The sequence below is a fragment of the Amblyomma americanum genome, chromosome 4 (genome assembly GCF_052857255.1).
Source record: "Amblyomma americanum isolate KBUSLIRL-KWMA chromosome 4, ASM5285725v1, whole genome shotgun sequence".
Classification (NCBI taxonomy): Eukaryota; Metazoa; Arthropoda; class Arachnida; order Ixodida; family Ixodidae; genus Amblyomma; species Amblyomma americanum.
In genome coordinates, this window is record NC_135500.1 from 135,849,073 (window position 1) to 135,859,233 (window position 10,161).

Consider the following 10,161-nt stretch of genomic DNA (forward strand, 5'->3'; position numbering starts at 1 on the left):
AAGTTGGCTTATACAGTATATATACCATCTTTTAAACGCTCTGAACGTGTCGCCCGGCTAGCTCAGTCGGTAGAGCATGAGACTCTTAATCTCAGGGTCGTGGGTTCGAGCCCCACGTTGGGCGCTGTTTTTTTTTTTTTCAAAAAGATTGGTGCAAACACATTCAAAAGATTGGTGCAAACACATTCATTTGCAAAAGTGTGCCTTCGGTATGCAGAGTTAAGCTGTATATGTTGAAACAAGAAACAGTACTCGATAACTCGAGCGGGCGTCCTGCTGAAGTGGTATTTTCAAGGATGACTCTGAAATGGAGATGCTGTTCATTTCTCTCAGACGCCCCCATTTTTGACGTACTATGTCCTGAGTATATACGCAAACCTAATATCTGCCGCCAGGTCGAGCGGTGGGGTCTCTAAAGAAATGCAGGTGCACAGCTCAGAGCAGTTCGCGAGACTACTCTGCATGGCTGGCCTTACTATATACAGGGTCTTCCGTTTTTATGTGCTGGAATTTTCAAAATTCATGAGCGCAAAATTCTGGCCTAATAGAGATCAAACAGCGCCCACAGTGTAGAATGTTATTGCCTAAGTTGTTTAATATCTAAAACATCGGTACTTGCCTGTGTGTGTTGAAATTGGTGGTGGTGGTAGTGGTTTTATTAAAAAATAATAGTTAAAAGGAAGGAAAAGATTTTTGCTAGCCCCGGCATCTGCCATCGATACTGAAGCACCTGAGCTGGGGCAGCGGAAATAAAGGACAGCAGGCAGAATGGAGAAATGAAATTAAAGAGGTGAGGGGACAGGAAGAGAGGATAGGGGGAGAAGTAATATGTACAAACTATTTACACAATAAGAAATGTGTCCAGGTTATGCGCGTGATTAGTTCATTTTAGATGTATTAAATCACACACGCGCACAGCACTGTGTTGGTTACAACTGGAGTGGGGCGTCCAGTTATTAATCGTTCAAGGTAGAACTCGCGGAGCGTTCGGTCACTGCGTGAAACTACCTGACGGAGAACAGACGGGACGTCAAGCCCGTGTGTTCGAGGAATGCACAGGGGCTCACCAAAGTTCGCTCACGAGTGCGCGCACTGCCCTGCGGCCACAATAGCGTCTTGATGGAGTCTGGTAGTATGCCCTGCGCCCTATAGGCCGCGAGCATATCGCGACGAGCATCGGCGAACGCGGAGCAGCGAAGGAGCAGGTGTTCGAGAGTTTCTACTGCACCGCATCCGTCACACACATCACTCGTCGCGGTTCCGTGACGCACCCGTCGTTCCCCGGGCCACACGCAGCCAATGCGCGCGCGAAGGATTGAAATTGGCGAGAAACTGTTTTCAGATGTCGTTTGCCTTGACCTCCGGCAGATGGCGCAGCCTGTGAAATCGGCTGCTTGGCTCTAGTCTGCAACAACTGTACTCGTAATACTAATAATAATAATTGGTTTTTGGGCGGGAAAGGAAATGGCGCAGTATCTGTCCCATATATCGTTGAACACCTGAACCGCGCCGTAAGGGAAGGGATAAAGGAGGGAGTGAAAGAAGAAAGGAAGAGAGAGGTGCCGTAGTGGAGGGCTCCGGAATAATTTCGACCACCTGCACCTGGGGATCTTTAACGTACACTGACATCGTACAGCACACGGGCGCCATAGCCATAAAAACGCTATGGCGCCCGTGTGCTGTGCGATGTCAGTGCACGTTAAAGATCCCCAGGTGGTCGAAATTATTCCGGAGCGCTATGGCGCCCGTGTGCTGTGCGATGTCAGTGCACGTTAAAGATCCCCAGGTGGTCGAAATTATTCCGGAGCCCTCCACTACGGCACCTCTTCCTTTCTTCTTTCACTCCCTCCTTTATCCCTTCCCTTACGGCGCGGTTCAGGTGTCCAACGATATATGAGACAGATACTGCGCCATTTCCTTTCCCCAAAAACCAATTATTATTATTAGCCGAAAGCAGTTTCTCGCTAATTCCACCAGATACAGGCAACTACCGATGTTTATTTAAATTTCAAACAACTTAGGCAATAATATTCTACCTTGTGAGCATTTTGCGCACAGGAATGTTTTAAAATCACAGGAATGTTTTAAAATCCGGCGCATAAAAACGTAAGTCCCTGTATATAGTCTACATAACGCAAAATTGAGGCATTCTTCACCAGACAGTATGAACTGTCCTTGAACATGAACTGAACAGGAACAACCTTGTTATTCCCAGTTCCTTGAGATACCGTGTCTTAAACATTTTGCATGAAGAACATCACGGCATTAACAAGACAGATGAAAATGGTAGCACGTGGATTGTAGCACTACATAAATTGCGCAAAAGCGTACTGGCGCAAAAATACGGAGACAAACACACGCAAGACAGGACTGGCGCCACCAATCTATGTTTTATGCAGTAGATCATCATGCGGGAACGGCATGGCGCCGCAGCAATTAATGAGATTCACACACGTTAAAACGTACGTAGATTGGTTGCTGCCAGTACGCTTTTGCGCAAATTATATCATGCTACAACCAACTAGCTCAAGCGAAAGTCTTCTAGCACGTCAGATTGTGTGGTGGCCTAAGATTGACAAAGAACTAGAGCAGTTTGCCGAGCGATATACATTTCCGACAGTGCGCGCGTCAGTATATACACGCCCTGTACGCGTGTGCACATGGAAGGGAGAGGTGGGGAGAGGGATATATACACTCCCAAAAATAGCATTGTCAAGAGGGCTGGTGGGGAATGAGCCTTTCTCTACATGTGTTCCTTCGGGACGTTAACATAGTTTTATTTTCTTAGCATACTGGTTCATCTGGTTGCAGCGCCCGATTTGTCTTCGTGATAAACGAAAACTTAACTTCTGGAAAATAAGTGTGCCCCGCCGCGGTGACTCAGTGGTTAGGGCGCTCGACTACTGATCCGGAGTTCCCGGGTTCGAACCCGACCGCGGCGGCTGCGTTTTTATGGAGGAAAAACGCTAAGGCGCCCGTGTGCTGTGCGATGTCAGTGCACGTTAAAGATCCCCAGGTGGTCGAAATTATTCTGGAGCCCTCCACTACGGCACGTATTCTTCCTTTCTTCTTTCACTCCCTCCTTTACCCCTTACCTTACGGCGCGGTTCAGGTGTCCAACGATATATGAGACAGATACTGCGCCATTTCCTTTCCCCCAAAACCAATTATTACTATTATTAAAATAAGTGCTATCTAGCACGCACGCGCAAGCAAATTAAGGTGTGCCCAAAACGTGAGTACTATCCCTGCAGCTGGATGAATATGATCAACCCAAGAATCGCTAGTATTAAAACGTTAGCCCTGAACTCTTCCCGGAGAAAAAGTCCAGCTTGCTGTTCTCATAGGGACCCCGGAACAGGGGAGGGGAGGGGGCAGCGCCTTCCTCCCCCCAAACCTCCAGTCTCCAACTGCTTGCACTTGGATCAAGTTTCCGACAACTGAAACACTTCAATTCTAGGACTCTTTTAATGCAAATCGCAGTGGTGGTGGTGGTGGTGGTGGTGGTTGTTGCTATGAAGGGGGGGGAGGGGGTACTGGTCCCGACGTAAGTTGGCCCTTTGGGCATCATTCTTGGGGACCAGGGGAGGGGGTATAGTATGTAGGGGGAGGGGAAGGGGAGGGTCGCCGCCGTCGCATCCTTGGAAGTCCTTGGCAGTTCAGGAGTCGCACCGCCGCATCAACGTCAGCGTCCAACAGGGAGGGGAGTCGCGGTGCACTGGGAGTGTGTGCAAGCACCGGGCGGTGGGAGGGGAGCCTCGGTGCACTGGGAATGTGTGCAAGCACCGGGCAGGGGGAATGAGCATAGGTCCACTAAGATCCATCGCCTCGTGCTGGACGGGGCGAAGGTCTAGAGGAGGATGCTCAGGCCAGTCTCCTCGAGGAAGGAGAGGAGGATCCGATGCGCCAGGAGCTGGCTGCGAGCCGGGAAGAGGAGGTCGTCCGTCCTTCGTGGTAGTCGGGAGACCGAGTGCCCGGTATCCCGACTCCAGTCGTCGCCTGGGGAGATCATGGGTCGGGCACGTCAGCAGGAGGTGACCGAGCGTCCCCGTGTCCCCGCAGGAGGGGCAGGCAGGAAAGGGGGCCCTGCCGCAGACGTACAACCTGGAGGGCGTCCACGTGCACCCGATGTGGAGGCGCAGGAGGAGGGCTCAGTCCCGCCTAAGCAGCTGCTCCGAGAGCCGGCAGGAGGGCTTGTAGGCCGCAATCCTCCGGTCGGGGTGAAGGGCCCGTACCATCTGCATGATGAGGGGGCGGGCAAAGTCATGTTGAGTCACTGCAAAGGATACCGGGGACACATCGGTGTGGGCCAGGTCATTTCCCTCAATGCCGGAGTGGTCCGGCACCCAGTGCAGGGAGATCTGGTGGCCCGCATCCTCCAGGGTCCGCAGGCAGGTCCTTAGCAGGGAGGTAGTGGCCACGTTGTCATGAGGCCTGGACAGCAGCTGGATGGCTGGCCGGGGGTCACAGAGGACCGCGACTGGACCAGGTGGTATGGTCACAAACAGGTCCGCTGCCAGGTGGAGTCCGGTCAGCTCAGCCGCAGTGGAACTGCGCGGGAAGGGCAGCCTGCACGTCCTTGTCGCGTTCAGCTGCGGAGCCACGAGTGCCGCTGCCCCCTGTCCTGTGGCTGGTAGCACCGAGCCATCAGTGAAGGGAAGGGTGGACCCCTTCATCTCATCCAGGAAGGCAGCCGCGGTCTGATTGAGGGCCGCAGCTGGTGTGTGGCGCTTGAACGTGCCTCCGAAGTCCAGGGAGACCTGCAGGGGAGGACGCGTAGGTGGTGGGGGGGGGGGGGGGGAGGGCAGGATGGCTGGCGGGAGGGCCCAGGGACTCCATGTAGGCAGCGGAGAGCATGCCCATCCTGGAGTGGGGGTGTCCCGAGAGACGTGCACGGAGGGCCCTGCCGTCAGGAACATGGTGGAGCCGGTCCGTGTGTGTGAGGCCTCTATGTAAGAGAAAATCACAGTGGGGCTGAGCTACTTGCCTGGCTTCGCATAACGTAAACCAGTCATGTCCCACCAGAAGTCGACTGTCTGACTCGTGTACATGATCATGATTGGCAGAATTTAAACAAACTATGCACAAACGTTTTTAATGCAATTGATCACTCCTCGTGCGTTATATTGCCGTGAATCTTTGCACCGTTTGTTCGTTCGCACTCAAAACCGCCGGCACGCGGCTTTATCATTTTGTTTTGCAATGCGAGATGCGACCAGACTTATCTTCATTGATCGTGGCTGCGTACAAATGCTGCCACATTTTTCCAGATTGTTGTAGTTGCTTTTGGTTCTTTATCTCCAGTGAATGAATGAATGAATGAAAACTTTAATGTACACAGAGAAGGAGCCCCCAAATCCCCGGTCCCGGCACGCAGGCCTGGGACGCGGGTAGGAGATGCTCCGCAAACTAAGGACGCATTACTTCTTCATGGCCTCAGCCGCCAGGCGGGTGGCTTTGCTGGATGGCGGGGTCCTCGCTCCGCAGCGAAGCTTCCCAAGCTTCTCTACTGTTTAAGTCGGCGCACGGGGAATCGGCGCATTCGAAGGTTCCTTGCCAGCTTTAAATTCAGCGCGGCCAAGAACTGCAGGCATTCAGTTCGATGACCGCCGAGTCACTCAGTTCTTAATGGGCGCCAGTCAGCCCCTTTAACGGTTTCTTTTGGAAGCCTTTTCGTCGTCTTCCTAACTGCTGGAGTGTCGTCACCACAACGTGACACTTGCCATCAACCTTCGAACATTGAAAAATAAAAAATAATAAAAATATAAAATTTATTAAATAACGGAGCATTAAATAAATAAATAACACAATAAGCTCGAAGTCTTGCTCCCCACAAAAAAAAAAAAAGTTCCGGAGTCCCTACAGTCGTGCGAAGCCTTTGCCCGGCAGTGGGCGTGGCCAGGCTGATGCTGATGGCGATGATGATGATGGTCCGCTTAACGAAGATAATGTCTCGATCTGTCTTCTCTCTCGATTCCTAGCCGATCCCCCAATGTGGGCATGTGTCATCTTTGAAAGTCGCATAGCTTTCGAAAGTTTTCAAAGCTTTGAAAACTGGGAGTGGAGTAATTGACTAATTTAGTGACGAAGACTCGAATTTGGATTTTAGAAAATGCGATAAAAAACGGAATGAAAAAGCTGTGAATTCACATTCTAGCATAAAAATCTACCTGATGCAATTATATATCCGTGAATAAAATCGCACACTGGTTTCAAGGCATGTCCCTTGACGCTTGCCCCAAAGGAGAGGAGGATCGGAATAGATAGAGGGAGCCCCAGTCGAGCGAGGGGGATCTCCAAGTATGTTCTACAGAGAGAAGCGAACCGCCGGCAAAAGAGGAAAAAGTGATCTATTGACTCTATTTCGCCACAAGACTCACAAAGGTTGGCCAGCGATAACCCTGATCGACATAAATAGAGATTTAGTCGCGGTATTGTGCAGCGCAGGAGGGTCATGGACACTTCACATTTCCTTGAACTGCACATCTGCACACTTCAAGAAAATTCCAGGTGTTGAAAATCCGCTACAGCAAGGAGAGGCTCATGGCTCAAGTAGCGGAGGCGCTGGAACCGTTGGGAGCGTGCTGCAGTCAAGAAGACAGTATTTGGGACGAACGGGACAATAGGTCCCCCAAGGGCAGACTTAGCTAAAAAATCAGCCCTCTTATTAGAACCAATGCCACAGCGCCCAGGGACCCAGTGAAAACTTACTTCTGTAATATGTGGTAGAATAAAAAATCGAAGGGAACGGCTCATAGGAGTATCCCACGATTTTTCGAGCGCTGTCAAGGCGGAAAAGCTGTCTGAAAGTATAATAACCCAAGGAATATTGCAGGGAATCCTTATTAATGGCGACTCAATGGCAGAAACTGGGCGACAAAAATAGGGGTATAGTCAGGGGCCCGAGATGAATAACTCCAATCAAGAGCCATTGAGTAAATGCCAAGGGCTGCCTTTTCATTTTGCTGGGAGGCGTCTGTAAAAACGGCAATATGGTTAGGAAAATTATCCAGATACTCCTCAATAAGCCCATTTAATACGCTGGGAGGCAGATTTCTAGCATTCCCTGGGAGGTTGTCATCAAAGCAGACTACAGTAACAGCGCGGCGGTACTACCGAATTTATTGAAACAGAAACTTTTGACAGCAGTGAATTAGATAACGCAACCTGAGGAAGCTTATACCTAGGCCAAAAAGTACAAAAGAATAGAGATGAGTTCGTAGTAAATACGGGGTTAATCAATCAAGGAACAGGCCCGAAGACATTAAAGACGTCCGCACAGTAAGAAGCTGAATCTGCAAATTTAGATCATGTATCCGCGCCTCCAAGTACAGCGCAGCATTCGCCACTGATTTAGGCAGACTTAACCGAAGGCGCAGAGCGCGTCGCTCCATAACAAACAGGGGTTCAAGCTTGTACCTTGAGAACCCAGAAAAGAGAACAGAGACGAATTCAAGTATTGGCCGCACATAGGCCTTATAAAGAAAGATCAAAGTGTCGCGACGCATACCAAATTTTTTGTTGCTGATCCTAACCAACCAGCCAAGGGCACGCTCACCTTTAAGCACAATGATTCTAATATGGGGCCGCCAGTCTAACTGTGGGTCATATATTATACCTAATTATTTAATCCAATCAACATGAGGGATTAGGATAGAGTGATACGCCAAAGAAATGTAAGGAGGGGATGACTGTGGAAAAACAAGGACTGCACACTTGTTGACATATAAAGTTAACATCAGGCTGTCAAGCCAAACTTTTAGAGCATTTAAATACTCTTGCAACAATTGATACAGGATATGAATAGTTTTGACAGAAGCGAAAAAAGCAATATCATCCGCATACACATAAACTTTGACCTCCTTGTGAATAGGGATATCACGCATTAGTGTGTTAAACAACAACGGCGAAAGAACGGAGCCTTGTGGGACACCTCTGGACTGGGCGTATGTGCTAGAATTTAACGTATCCTTAGAGCAAAAGAAAGATCTGGCCCTTAAGGACTCCCTTATCCACGCAAAGAGGTACGAAGGAGGTTGTAGACCAGCTAGTTTTTGAAGCAAGAAGCTGTGTTAAACGCTGTCATACGCCTTAGCAATATCCAAAGTAACCAGAGCAGATACCTCTTCTTGCTTCATAGCAACCCTAATACGGCTCTCCAAGTCTATGTGCGCGGTCCAAATGGAACACTCACTGCGGAAACCAATCTGTGCCTCACTGAAGCCTTGAAGAGACAGAACCTGATTCGTGAGGCGGCTGAAGACTACCCGTTTTACAAACTTAACCAAATTTGATGTGAGAGCAATCGGCCGAATATTGTAGACATCAAAACTCTTTTTCTGGTCTTTGAGCAATAAAATTATTTTCGCTGTTTTCAAATTTTTTGGAGTCCGGGCTTTCTCCAAAGACGAATTGACAATCGCTCCGTTTCGCTGGGCGTCCCTTCATCGTCCCTGGACGCAGATTCACTCTCTCTTCCCCTCTAACGTCTCCTTTTCCCCCTCTCGGTTTCGCCGGCGCGCCGCGCCGCCAGCAGCAGCAGCTGCTGCGCACCACGTGACCAACCACGTGACCAGCCACGGCGCCGCCACGGAGCTCAAGGGGTGCCACGCTGAAGGCTCGAAGTGCTAGCGTAGTGTAGCTCTGGCTACAAAATCCCCAGGTAGTAGAAATTATTCCGGAGCCCTTCAATATGGCGCATCTTTCTCTCTTTCTCCTCCCTCCCTGCCCTCACGGCGCGGTTGAGGTGTCCGCCGAGAAGTGATACAGTTACTGCGCCTTCCATTTGTAGTAGCAGTACTCATCATCATCATCAACCTCCCCCATGTCTCTCCAAGCAAACCTGTGTTGTAGTAGTACTAAGTGGTTTGTTAAAATATTGCCACAGTGTTAGCCATTTAGTGGCGCCGCCATGCGGTGGGACAGCACCCGCTGGTCTTCTTTGTTTCAGACATGGTAGAGCCGAAATAAGCGATAGCAGGCAGAGTGCATAAATGAAATGAAAGAGGTGAGGGGATAGGAAGAGGATAGGGGGAGAGGTAATATACACAAAAAATATTACACAATAATAAATATGTGCAGGTAAATGAAAATGAAAATTGGTTTTTGGGGAAAAAAAAAGGTACAGTATCTCCCATATCGGCGGACACCTGAACCGCGCCTTAAGGGAAGAGATAAAGGAGGGAGTGAAAGAAGAAAGGAAGAAAGAGGTGCCGTAGTGGCTTAACCGCTGCACCACTGCGTCACGAGGAATATGAAGACTCCCTGGGATCTATATGATTGTAAATAATCACTTGAATGTATGAGAATGAACCAATTACTCTGCCGCATCACACCTTTAAGGCGGAGCTTAAGTGTTTCCTCCCATTTTTTTCTGAATGTCGGGTGTTTGCTTGTGAATTTCACTCATGGGTGCACCCGGAAGCTCACTGGAAAGAACAGTTCATCGCCTGGCCAGCCTGCTTGGCGTCGACAATTCCCGCATCATCGCATCATGGCCTTCCGGTGACCACGAGTCCGTGGTTACAGCTGACAGCGTAGCTAGCCGATTATCAAATTTTCCGCGGAAAATTAATTACCCGTGAATGTGCCGCGATGTGAAACAAATTCGCTTCGTATAGGACAGAGAGCCCCATGTTCTGGTAATATATATATATATATATATATATATATATATATATATATATATATATATATATATATATATATATATATATATATATATATATATATATATATTGCCAAACAGCGCAAGGAGGCGGAACACGGGGAAGAAGGCGCAGGAAAAGCGCTGGCTCACAACTGGGCTTCACTCGAGAAAAATACTCCCTCAAAATGCAAGCACGAAAAATCGCTCAACTTTCGATTCCGTGCTTCAGCTGCTTGAATGCGTCAAGGGTTAAGTTAAACTTTCCTGCCCTCCTACTGATGGGAACGGCGGTTAGCAGTACGAAGAGCACTTCAGGTCTTCGTCCGGCGACACGTTGCCGGTTGGGGCAGCAATTCCAACTTCTTGGCAAACAGACTTATTTATTCAAGACGGGATTGAAATACAAGGTAGTAATGACAAGGCAGTTTAAAGAAAAGGCTGTTAAAAACGGCCGAACTTGAGACTCGGCGCGCTCGTCCAAAGTCATTCTTTACAGCGGGTCTTAACCCCTT

The 10,161-nt window shown here is 49.3% G+C and overlaps 1 non-coding gene across 1 annotated transcript; it reads left to right on the forward strand.

Annotated features, from left to right (window-relative positions):
- The first annotated feature begins 51 nt into the window (after positions 1 to 51).
- On the forward strand, positions 52 to 124 carry TRNAK-CUU (transfer RNA lysine (anticodon CUU)). Its single transcript has one exon. It is a non-coding gene; the product is annotated as a tRNA-Lys (tRNA).
- The last annotated feature ends 10,037 nt before the right edge of the window (positions 125 to 10,161 follow it).